Source organism: Sciurus vulgaris (assembly GCF_902686455.1).
Source record: "Sciurus vulgaris genome assembly, chromosome: 14".
Classification (NCBI taxonomy): Eukaryota; Metazoa; Chordata; class Mammalia; order Rodentia; family Sciuridae; genus Sciurus; species Sciurus vulgaris.
In genome coordinates, this window is record NC_136475.1 from 78,019,269 (window position 1) to 78,031,692 (window position 12,424).

Below are 12,424 nucleotides of genomic sequence, written 5' to 3' on the forward strand. Positions count from 1 at the left end.
CAACACATCAATGTATAGCAAAAATAAGCATTGACTGAAAATGGACAAAAGACTTGAATAGACATTTCTTCAAAGAGTGGCCAAAAGATATAGAAGAGGCTCTCAACCTCACTAATTGGTGAAGCGCAAATCAAAACCACAAAGAGAGCTCACCTCATTCATGTTAGGATGGCTATCCTCAGAGAGGAGAGGTAACAAGTATTGGTGAGGATGTGGAGAAAAGGGAACCCGTGTACACTATTGGTGAGAATGAAGCGACTATGGAAACTGGTATAGAACTTCCTATGAACATCAAAACTACCAGGATCCAGCAACCCACATCTGAGTACACATCCAAAGGAATTATAATGAGGATCTTGAAGAGGTACTTCTATGTTCATTGTACGTTATTCTTAACAGCCAGGACATGGAAGCAAACTAAGTGTCTATGAGTGGATGGATGGATAAAGAAAATGAGGCAGACACATGCAAGAGAATATTATTCAGTCTCTAAAAAGGGAGAAAATCCTGTCATTTGCACAACATGGATGAACCTGGAGAACATTACACTAAGTGAAAAACATCAGTCACAGGACAACAGATACTGCCTGCTGCCAATCACATGAGGAAAACGAAATAGTCAAACTCATAGTAAAGAATAGGAGGTTGCTGGAGGCTGAGTGGGGAGATATGGGGAGGTATTAATCAAAGGGTACAAAGTTTTAGTTACACAAGGTAAATAAAATCTAGGTTGTACAGCATAGTGCTGACAGTTAACAATTCAACACTATATACTAATACTCTATTGTACACTTAACATTTTCCTAAGAGGGAAGATCTTATGTTGTGTCCTTCTCAAGACTAATAATAATAACAACAATAGTAAATGAAGTGTGGAAGGGAATTTTTGGAGGCAATGGACATGTTTATGGTATATTGTGGTGATGGTTTCATGGTTATGTGCTTATCTCCAAACTCATCAAGTTGTATACATTAATACACAGTTTTTTCTAAATGCCAATCATACTTCAATAAAGTAGATTTCAACAAACAAAAAACAAAAGGGATATATGTTATAATTCCATAGCCAAATAAGAAATGTGAATTCTGTGATTCCAAGCTTATATTTTAGGGGAGATTTTTTTTAAGACACAGAAATCGTTTAATTAAAAACTGCTATTTGAAGCTAGGCTATGAAACCAACCGAGGTACCCTACAACAGATGAATAGATAAAGAAAATGTGGTACATATACACAATGGAATATTACTCAGCCATAAAGAATGAAATTATGGCATTTGCCCGTAAATGGGTGGAATCAGAGCTTATCACGTTAAGTGAAATAAGCCAACCCCCAAAATACTAAATGTTCTCTCTGATATGCAGATGCTACCTCACAGTAAGCGGGGGCAGCACAGAAGAAGAGAAGTTCACTGGGTTAGACAAAGGGGAACAAAGGGAAGGGAGGTTGGGTATAGCAAAGATAGTAGAATGAATTGGACATAACTTTCCTATGTTCTTATATAAATACACAACCAGTGTAACTCCACCTCACATACAACCACAAAAACAGGACGTTATACTCTATTTCACATAGAACTAAAAAGAACAAGCAAAAAAAATTTTTTTAAATTGCTATTTGACCTAATTCAGGAAACATAAAATAGTTAACAAAAAAGCCTTAATCTTACTCAAGGCTGTCAGGATATCTCTGGAATCATCTTTGGAGCAGTGTTGCAATTCTAATTTGATTCTTATCTTTTCATTATGGAAAATGCTGTGGCAAGACAGGCCGACGCACACCATGAGTTTGCAGTGTTCATTTCAATCACCCAATCAGTTGTCTATGGACGCTAATCTAAGATTTTTTCGTGTGTGTTTAACTGATAGGCTTCTGTGGAGTTGGAGACACAGGTTAAAGCACTGCCTTTTGGTGAAGAATAACAGTTTGAAGCAACCTCTAATCAAGAAATAGTAGCATGCCAATCTTCACAATTTCCCCAAATAATTTAACCACAGCACTGTATGCATTAAAGTGCTTCTTCTTTTTAAAAATTTCACCATTTACTTTACCTTTGAGCACAATCTATTAAAACCGAACATGAGTACTTTGACCCAGCAATTCCACTCCTGAGTATAAAACCAGAAGGAAAACACATATATTCACCAAAAACACGGAGTAGATTGTTCATAACAGCAGTGTTCTTAATAGCCCCCAAACTGGAAGCCTACCCAAACACCTGTTGACAACATGATAGATAAAAACTGTGGGATGTTTACAAAATGCAAGGCTTTATATCAATGAAAATATGCAAATTAAATTAACAATAAAAGGAATTTCACAAACATAACCGCGAAAGAAGTCACTCAGGAAGAGTGCCTATGATTCCCTTTGTAAAAAGTTGGTAAAAAGGTAAAGTTGACCGACTCTGTAAGAAGTCAGGACAGTGGTTAGCTACCTTGAAGGAAACGCTAGTCACTGGGAGATGACACACAGGCTTTGGGTCCTGATCATCTTCTGTTTCTTGATTTGAGGCTGATTACATGGGTATATTTAATTTGCAAAAATTCATCAAGGTATGCATTTTATGATTTGTATACTTTTCTATGTATCTGTTATACTTTACTAAAAAGTTTAAAAACATATTTGGGGGGTTGGGGGTATAACTCAGTGGTTAAATGCTCACCCAGCATATGCAAGACCCTGGGTTCCATCCCAGCACCAAATACACATATTTTTAAAATTTAAACTAATTAATGTATTTATAGTTTATTGTAGCAGGGCTCAGTGGCACGTGCCTGTATTTCCAGCGACTCAGGAGGCTGAGGCAAGAGAACTGCAAGTTCGAGGCCAGGCTTAGCAACCTAGTAAAGTCCTAAGCAGCTTAGCATGTCCCTGTATCAAAAAATTGGGCAGCGGGGGGTAGGGGAGGAGCTGGGGATGTAACTCAGTGGTAAAGTACCCCTGGGTTCAATCCCCACTATAAATAAATAATTAGATAGATAGACAGATAGATAGATAGGGCTGGGGTTGTGGCTCAGTGGTAGAGTGCCTCTGGGTTCAATCCCCAGTACTGAAAAAAAAATGTATATATTGGGGCTGGGGATATAGCTCAGTTGGTAGAGTGTTTGCCTTGCACGCACAAGGCCATGGGTTCAATCCCCAGCACCACACAAAAAAGTATATATAGATTTATATGTATAAATATATACATGTATGTGTTTATTTACATTAAGTACATACACATAATTTTTAATATACCCTCAGCCACTCTATCTACCCTAAAGTCTGCATTTTATGTATGTGTATTGCTACTTGGCAATATGGCTCCAAGTAACTTCACTAAGGTTAAAAGGATTCCACAGATGTTTGAAACAAGACCAAAATGATCTAAAATTTTAAAATCAGGGTGGTGTTTTGGTTTTATAACAGAATGAGTCAATCCACAAGGATGGAAATCCGAAATAGTAAAAATGAGAAAGGAGGGCGGCTTTTGCATCAATAGCAGATCTTGCTCCGTAGGAGGACAAAGGGAAGGACAGGACCAGACAAAAGAAGCGAGAATAAAGACCCAGGCCTGAGAAATTAGAGTGAGCCCATGGCAAATTTGAAAGCAACAAAGGGGCAGACTGGAATGGACACTGGAGTGACACAAAGATAGTGTGACTGAGTGTGTGGGAGACACACATTCACACGCAGTCCAGGCAGGGAGAGACCCAAAACACTCTGCTAAGCCAATGAAAATGGACAGATGTCAGGGGGCGGGGAGTGACAAGGCTCAATTCAGAATGCAGAAATGCTTCTTTTTTCAAGAGAATCTAGTCATTCATAAAACCTCAACTTCACATGGGCCAAATGATTTTAAATTTAAATGGGAACCCAGAGGTTTCAATGGCTGGAGAAATCCCACAAAATAAAACCTAAATCATTCAGTCATCTTCTCAATATTATGTAGTGGACGCTTACTCTGAGCAATATTTTGTGTTAGAAGCTACATGGGTAAGAAAAGAGGTACAAATTCTATTTTCAACATGATGAACTGCAATTTGATAACCTACTGCTAAATTCTTTAGTTTACTGAAACCCTAATACCCAACTAGTAAAGTTCTCAGGTTGGGGTAGGGTTTAAAAGCATGGAACCTGAGATGGTTATTTTTTTGTGTCGACTTGGTTAGCCTGTAGTACCCAGTTATAAAGACTCATCTAAGTGTTGCCCAGGAGATATTTTATAGATGTGGTTAACACCTGACTCAATTAACATAAAGGAAATTTTCCTCAATAATATGAGTGCGTCTCATACAACCAGTTGAAGAAGTGAGAAACTGAGATGTCCCTGAGAAAGAAGAAATTCTAGCTTAAGACGGCAACATCAGCTCCAAATATCAGCCATGCCAGTCTTCTCCATCACACAAACCAATTCTATGGGTTCTGCTTTTCTGGGGAACATAGACTGACACAGACCCTAAGCAGGCTCTAGGGTTAGAGCTCTGGCTCTACCATTTCCTTCCCTGGCTGACCTTTGTACCTCTGTTACCTCATCTGTAAAATGGGAATAATAACAGCATCTAACTCACAGGAATTAGAACCACCCAGAACAGAGAAGGTGTTCTGAAAGTGTTTGTGAAAGACATAGCATCTCTATTTCTTAGCTGGGAAACCTGAGACGTTATATCCCCAACAATCTCATCAACCAGTCATTCTTTTCCCCTCCAAGAACAGAACAGCCTTGCCACCATGCCCCTCGCCAGTCACAGGTGGCAGGGTGAGACAACAGACTAACCCCACACATAGGGACGATTCGGCAAAGCTGGGGTCAGAGCACTTCTGGAACATTCCTAACTCTCCAAGTTCTCAGCTGCTCAAAGCAGCTGCATGTAAAGAGGTTACCAGGAACAGACCCAGCACAGAACTATTCCTACTATTTGCAAGGGTGGAGTTTTCAGAAAGGGGTCCTCGTCATTCTTTCTGTTCTCACTGTTGATATTCTTTCACAGCAACCTGCTCTGACCCTGGGGGATGAAAGATTCAATGGGGATTCACAATATTGTTTTTGTGGGCACATGTTTTGGGGGAGAGGAGGAGGAGGATGGTGGTGATAATGATGATAGCTGACATTTACTGATCACTCATTAGGTGCTAGACACTGGGCTATATGTATATTAACTCAGAATCCTCCAGGTAGATGCTCTACCAGCTAACCATGCTCATTATGCAAAGGAAGAAATTGATTCCCTCAGAGACAAACAACTCACCTAAGGACAGACAGCAAGTGAAAGAGGTGGATGTGAGCCCAGGCTTTTAGGCTCAGGGTCTAGTTTCCCCTTCTGTGCACACTGAGCCTGGATTGTGAGGAGGGGTCCACAGGCAGGAGGCAAGGGAGCAAGGGCAAAACTGGGCTTTGATTGACGGCAGCCTCTGACATGCTCAGGGAATGCTATGGTTAAGTCAACCTATTTTAAGTGAAACAAGTCTCAAGACTGAAATAGAAGAAAGCATAAACAAGGTTCCTTTATGAATTTTTGTTGAAGTATATAATTCATGCTCACTTTTATACATAAATATCAAAGTTCATAAAAAATTCATGCTATCCTATTTGAGTCTTTCGTCTTCATATAAAAAACATAAGGCAAGGACATTTTGAAATTATTTCTCATTTATTCACTGGAAGTGCAATAACATCAAACGTCTGCTTTCCTGAAAAGTAATAAAACACATTTATTCTAATTTGCTTTCCTATTACACCAATTTCTTCCTACAGGATTTCACATTGACAGAGATGTTCTGTATTATTGTTGTCCTATAGGATCCTGTGAACTGCTTTCCAAATTATTTTCTTATAGCTCAGAAAACAAAGAAAGATATGCACGATTAAATTCTATCAGAAATTGATAAATTTTTACACCAGAAAGACAGAGAGTCTCAGATACTCTTGTCTAATAATACTAACTTGATTGGCTCTCAACATTTTTCTAAGCCCTATATAAAAGAAAATGATCTGCAAAGTTTTCTTTTTGTCCCAGAGATTTGCCCACAATCACAACATCCTTTGGTCTACAGTTCTGACGCGTTGACTCAGGAGTGAGCTAAATCCTGCATCAGAGGAGATATTAAGGAGGGAATACTCTCAGATACCCACATCAGGAGGGGGAATGGATACTGGTGGAGGTACTACAAATGAAGGCTACTCCAAGTTCCCAACCCTAATTTCAGTTAACTGTGTAAATGTGCCTTGCTGTGCAACTGCTTCCAGAGATAGAAGCATGTGGCAACACTGAGAATCGTGGAACTGCCCTGGCTCCTCTCTGCATCTTGGAGAGACTCTGCTGAAAACTGATTGGGCTTCAAGGTCCATGAACATCCTTGTGTATACTTAGCTGAGATCCCCAAAGGCAGGGAGACAAGAAATCAGAATTACCAGAATCCTCGGGGCATAAAGTCCTTCTCTGAGACCACCTACCTTTCCTTCTTAGGTTCTGTATCCCAAAAGTTTTCATGGGAGCAGCCTCAACAGAAGAGATGGGGACAATGCTGTTTCCTCTCCCTCTTCTCTGTAAAAATGAGTCAGGCATACTGGCCTTCCTCATCCTTGGACTCTCCTCCATGAGGAAGGACTTATACTGGATTTTCAGAGTGCTTTCATAGAATTAAATCCTCTTGAAAAATCTATTAAGTTATTACAAAAGGAATAAACCAATATAGCCCTTGAAACTTTCCCCTTTAGATAATGACATGAAAACATTTCTTTCGCAAGAATACAAGGAAAAATTGCACATTTTTAGATTTCTGACTTTCTACATGTTGGGATTCCTAATTTTTACACACATAGGATGCAAGTTTACAAATATACATGAGTGTATACATGAATACACATGTATGTGTATTCATTTCTATTTCAATTTCAATTAATATACAGCTAAAAACATTCAAAGAACAATGTTCCAGTTAATCCTTCAAGATCAGTTTTGTAAATTCTGGGAGGCACCTCCTCAAAGCACCATCTTTTAAAATCAGCAAGACCTACCTACTGCTGATTTCTTGTGGCTAGTCGGGATCCCAGACAAGAGGCTTTCATGTGGTAAGGACCCTCTGTATTGGGCAAGAGTCAAGAGTCATATCACAGTCCCTTACTTTACTAACAAGGTTACTAAAGAAATTCTTGAGGTTTCAAGGCTATGATAAGACAGCCATAAGGTTCATCCATTAACTTCATGGCAAACATAAGTAACATCGATCCGTTCAATGATGTTTTGTTATTTAGTCAAGTTTCCCCCACTCTGGAAACAATAATGCATCTACTTTGCTTTTTCTTTTTTAAACGATTGACAATTTAACTTTATTCTAAAGATTCACCTTTAACTTATCAGTTAAACAATTATCACAGAAAACTTACATAACAGAATCCATTTCACATGTCAAGGCTCTGCAGCTCTGACATGCAAGGTGCTTAGATAGCTGGCAATACTAGGTGCACCTAAAGCTCAGCTGAATCCCTGTTCTGTTTCCACTCTGTTCATCTGCTTTCCCATGGGCAAGCAGCCACCACCTATCGAAGAGCCATCTCAATCTTAGGTCAGCAGACAATACAGGCGAAATCTGCAAAGAACGCCCTGGCTTGGGTGTGGTCACTGGCAAATGAAAGCACTGATCCCCCAGCTGTAGGCTCTAAAACCAGGAGCCGCACCCTTGGCGGGTAACCCCCAAGACTGTTTCTCCCCAATTTTAACACCAGCCTGATGACTCCCCCTAGGAAGCACAGCAGTCTCTAGACCCGGGCAGTCTGGTCAGACAAAGCCAGCTACTTTTGAGAGCCCAGCCGACTCTACACCCAGGAGACCTCTGGCCTCTGGGACTTGCTTGCATCGCAACCCGTCCGCTCCGCGCCGCTAAGCACAGCACGTCTGGGCTGCTGGTCAACAGCTTGGGGAAGACGGCGGCGCCTCAGCATGAAGGCACCCGAAGCGGGGGAGGCGACTGTGCCCCAGCCCCACAGTTTGGCAAAACGCGCTACTCCCAAGCGGAATTCTCAGCGGGGCCGGGTGCCCCAACGCAAACCCCAACGAGACAGCACGTGCCTTGAGGTTTCTCCGCGAGCATTTTCCGCACCAGAACATGCACACTTGAATTCTGGGGGGCCCTGTTTCGACGCCGAGCGAATACCAGTGCCGGCTATTGTTCTCCGGGTCTCGGGGGCGGGAGACGCCCCCCACGCCGCCTCCCCCGCAGCATTTGCCTCCGGGCAAAGCCCTTCAGCTCGGCGACAACAGGGCGTGCCGGGGGCGCTGCAGATTATCACAAAATCCTAAAAGAGTCCCCGCGGGCTCGTTCCGAGCTGGGAAACAAAGCTCCTCACGGGGACAGCCTTACACCCGTCCGGGAGTCGCCATCCCCGGTCCCTAGCCGGGTCCAAGGACCACGCCCAGCCGGCCACTGGGGCCGCCGCGCCCCTTGCTCAGCACTGAGGGGCTTTAGGCCCGAGACCCGCCTCTCAGCGGCCTGCCCCTCCCCCCGGAAGAAGCCCCTTCCGAAGGCAGACCCCTCCCCCGCAGCGCTCCAGACTCCAACCCCCGCCGGTCTTCCCTCCTCAACCCAGGCGGTCTCCACCCTCCCGCATCTCGGCTCCACTCCTCATTCTTCATCCGACCAGCCTCGCCCCGCGCCACCTGCACCCAGTTCCTTCCCTCCTGCGAACCTCCCTCCCCGCCTCCCCGCGTCCCCCTCCCGGTTCCCTCTCATTCCTTCTCAAACCCTGCTCCCCGCAGCCTTGGTCATCTGTCCCCACCCAGCTCCCCAGCTTTGCTCAAACCGAGGCCTTTGACTCTGTCTCGTCCCTTCCCGGCTCCTCTCCAGCTCAGACTCCAGCCCCCTCCCCTAGCCCAGGGCGTCGAGGTCCTTCGCCCGCCAAGATCGATACTGCGGGCTGGGCTCCGGCTCAAAGCTCAAGGAAGGGACGCAGCTACGCGCCAGGAAGGGGCCGGGTAGCAGCATTAGGCCTTTGTGGGTCCGGCAGGTGCCTCGAAGGAGGCGGCGGGAGTCTTCTGCAGGCGTCCACTCGCTAACCGGGCGGATGGAGCGGACCGCGGGGTCTGGTCCAGGCTGGACATACCCTAACCTGGAAGCGGGATAGACCGAGGGTGTGTATCTGGATGGTGGGTGGGGACCGGGGACAGCGCCGATCCAGGGACGCGGCAGGACTGGCTGGCGATCAGAGAAGCCACCCTCGCCCCTTGCCTTCCAGTCAGTCGCTGCACGTCGACCAACGAGGGTAGGGCACCTACTGTGTGGTGAGCGTGAATCCCTTCAACCAGCGTCCTCCTCACCCCAATTATTTGCAAATCCCACGAACACATATTAAAAGCCAAGGCACTGCACGACATCCTGTTTGCGTACAAAGAGGGCCTGACGAACACCCCAGTTCAGCCGCGGGTTGCTCCCAATACCAAACCTCCCGCCGCGTCCCCGGCAGCCGGGCCCCTCGACGCACCCCATCCCTTCCCTTTTGTGCGCTTCAGGGAAAAACAGGGAGGGAGCGAGATGGAGGTCCCAGCCTGGGGAGAATAAGCCCACCTCTACCCTGTGCCCACCGCCCTCACCCACTCCTCCGTGTTGCTGCTGAGATGGTCGCTCGATCGCTCTGTCTCACGGTCTCGCCGCGGCGCGGGAGCTGCGGGTGCTCGGGGCGCCGGCGGCTGCAAGCGCGCTCGCTCGGTGGCCGCCTTAGCGCGCCTGGCGCTGGAGTCCGAAGTGGCGAGCGGGGGAGGGGACGCGCGTGGGGGCTGGGAAAGGCCTGGGCCAATCACTGATCGGAAGGCTCCTCCCCAGCGCTCCCCACCTCTCGCTAGCAGGTTAGGGGGAGACTGGGACCCGCGGCGTCCCGCACCCTCCGCGCGGCGCGCGGCGGCTGCCGCCTTGGACTACAACTCCCGACAGACCCTGCTGCAGAGCCGGGGTCCGAGTGGGGACAGAGGGCGCGGCCCGAGAACCGGGCTGACCACCCCCAGGGCGCCCTTCTCTGCGTTCCTTTGGGTTTCCATGGTGACTTGCAACATTTCACAAAGCCCGGGCGCTGGAACGCGCTGATGCACAGGTCCCCTGGGAGGGCGACGGGGGAGGGTTCCGAGGACACACTGCCTCCCCTCCCCCTGCAGGACCCCACCCGAGGGCCTGAAACAATGCGGCTGCCGCTTCTCCCAGGCCGTGGCCGAGCTGCCCCTTCCTGCGGGGCCCCACCGAGGCCTCCTAGTTCGCGCCCAGACCGGGTGCGACGCCGGCGGAATTGCAGGCTGCACGGGGTTAGGGTGGTTGTTACAGGGAAACTGTTGTCGCCATGCGGGGCCGTCTGAGTTCGCATCTGCCCCCTTCGCGGTCTCGCAGAGTTCATTTTCTGGACGGCGACGATTTTGCCCAGCGCTGCGCTGGGGTTTCCGCATCCAGAGCGTTCAGGCCCAAGCTGCCTGTCCTATTTCTGGCATCTCCTTTCAAGGGATGGTGAAATCTCTGGAAATATTTTGTAACCCAATTTATTCACCTTTTTTCCATCACGTTTTACACACATAATTTAACGAAAACAACAAATTACAAAAGGAGCGGGAGGATCATCTCCACTCAAGCCTTTACTGTACATCTGCGTTATTTTCTGTAGTTAAAATGATAGTTTGGATATGTTTTAGTAATTTGCCTCCTTTCACTTAATATCACCTCAAAGGTGTTTCAAAACGTGTTAAAATCCAGCATCTTAACCCCATCCCGGTCCCGCAGGGCTTCCTAACCGACTGACGAAGACCTTCCTGCCCCAGGTTCTCCCTTCCCACCCTCCAGTGGGGAGCCACCCCTCTTCCCACCACCCAATGCCTTCTTCACGCCATGGTCCCATGAGGTGACCCCTGGTTATTTAAAAAAAAAAAAAAAAAGCGTATTTCACGACTCTCGGGGGCAAGTCCCCGTCCCCGGCCTCACAACCGAATCTACTCTGGCAAGCGGCTCGCAGAGCCCGCTAAAGCGGGGTCCGGCTGAGCTACTTTGCCAGGTTGGAACGGAGTTACCAGCCGCCTCCCTGCAGCTGGTCCGCCGGCTACCACGCGCGTGCCACCACGCACTCTTTGCCTAAGGCGGAGGGAGTCCTCTAGTGGCAAGAAATGTTTTCTGCAGTGTTGAGTGGACCTGGAATTCGGACTCGTTTCTTTACTTTCTTGGTCCTACCTGAAAGGACCAAGGCCCTGGTAAAAGAAAGGACTGGTTTGGGATTATCTGTTGGCTTGGGACATTAATAAAGGTCGCACCCAAACCCGAGATTGCAAATATCCTCAAAACTGGATGTGATAGATAGATAGATAGATAGATAGATAGATAGATAGGTAGATAGATAGATAGATAGATAGATAGATAAAAAATCTAGGTTCTGTCCTGAGTATCAGGAAGAGTGCAGAATTTAGAATCACACATCTTTGGATTGTAATCTTTGTTCTTCACTTCTGGATACTTGCTCCATTCCATCTCGGCTTTAACTGACCCCATCTGAACATGGGGGCCATAATACGTTCGTTTACGCTTGCTGTGATCATTTCATGAGGAAATGCATATAAAGGGAATAGCCCTCTGCCAGGAATATATGGTGTGCAATTAAAATATGTAGCTGTTATTCGTTTATTCAACAAAAATGTTTATTGAACAGTGAAGGATATAAGAATATATGACACTCCCTACCATGATGACCACAAAAGGCAGTCTGTGGTAACTTTTATTATATAGCTCATATGGCCAGGTCAGATAAATGAGAAAAAAGATCAGTTCTGGGCAAATCATCGAAGAACGGAGAAGTTGGACTTTAATTTCACCTGGATATTGATTTGGTGGTTGGTTCTATCATAGGATAGAGGTCTGAAGAGATCCTCTGGAAGGGAGAAGAGGACCTCAACTCAGCCCTAGCAGGTACCTGACTAGGCACCAGAAAGGAATTTCAGAACACATCAAAAGAGACACAAGGATGTATTCAGGGAAGCAAGCAATAGAGCAGGATACACACAAAGGGAGAGGGAGAGCATGAGAAGCACTTTTGGGGTCTCAGACTCTTCTTTTTTTTAACCACTGAGTCATATCCACAGCCCTTTTTATTTTTTATTTTGAGATATGGTCTTACTAAGTTGCCTAGGGCCTTGCTAAGTTTCTGAGACTGGCCTTGAACTTGCAATTCTCCTGCCTCTGCCTCCCAAATCCCTGAGATTACAGGTGTGTGCCACCATGCTGGCTTTGGGACTCTGCTTTTTGAAGGAAACTTTGTAAACAGTGAACATGAGAAGTATGTGAGGGTGACATCAATCTAGTGAGCTCAGTTATCTTAATCATGGAGCACAGGGCCAGTTGCAGCGATCTGGTTTTCTTTCAGGATCTCTCAGTTGTTGTCATCAGTCAGTAGGCAATGCTTGGAATACACCCATATCACAAGTCTTTA

The 12,424-nt window shown here is 46.1% G+C and overlaps 1 protein-coding gene across 1 annotated transcript in view; it reads right to left on the reverse strand.

The window, feature by feature from the left end:
- DPYSL5 (dihydropyrimidinase like 5) overlaps positions 1-9,702 on the reverse strand; it is an 86,413-nt gene extending 76,711 nt beyond the window's left edge. The window contains exon 1 of the mRNA XM_079111236.1: positions 9,570-9,702. The gene's annotated coding sequence lies outside the window, so the exon portion shown is untranslated. The remainder of the gene's footprint in view (positions 1-9,569) is intronic.
- Positions 9,703-12,424: the final 2,722 nt, after the last annotated feature.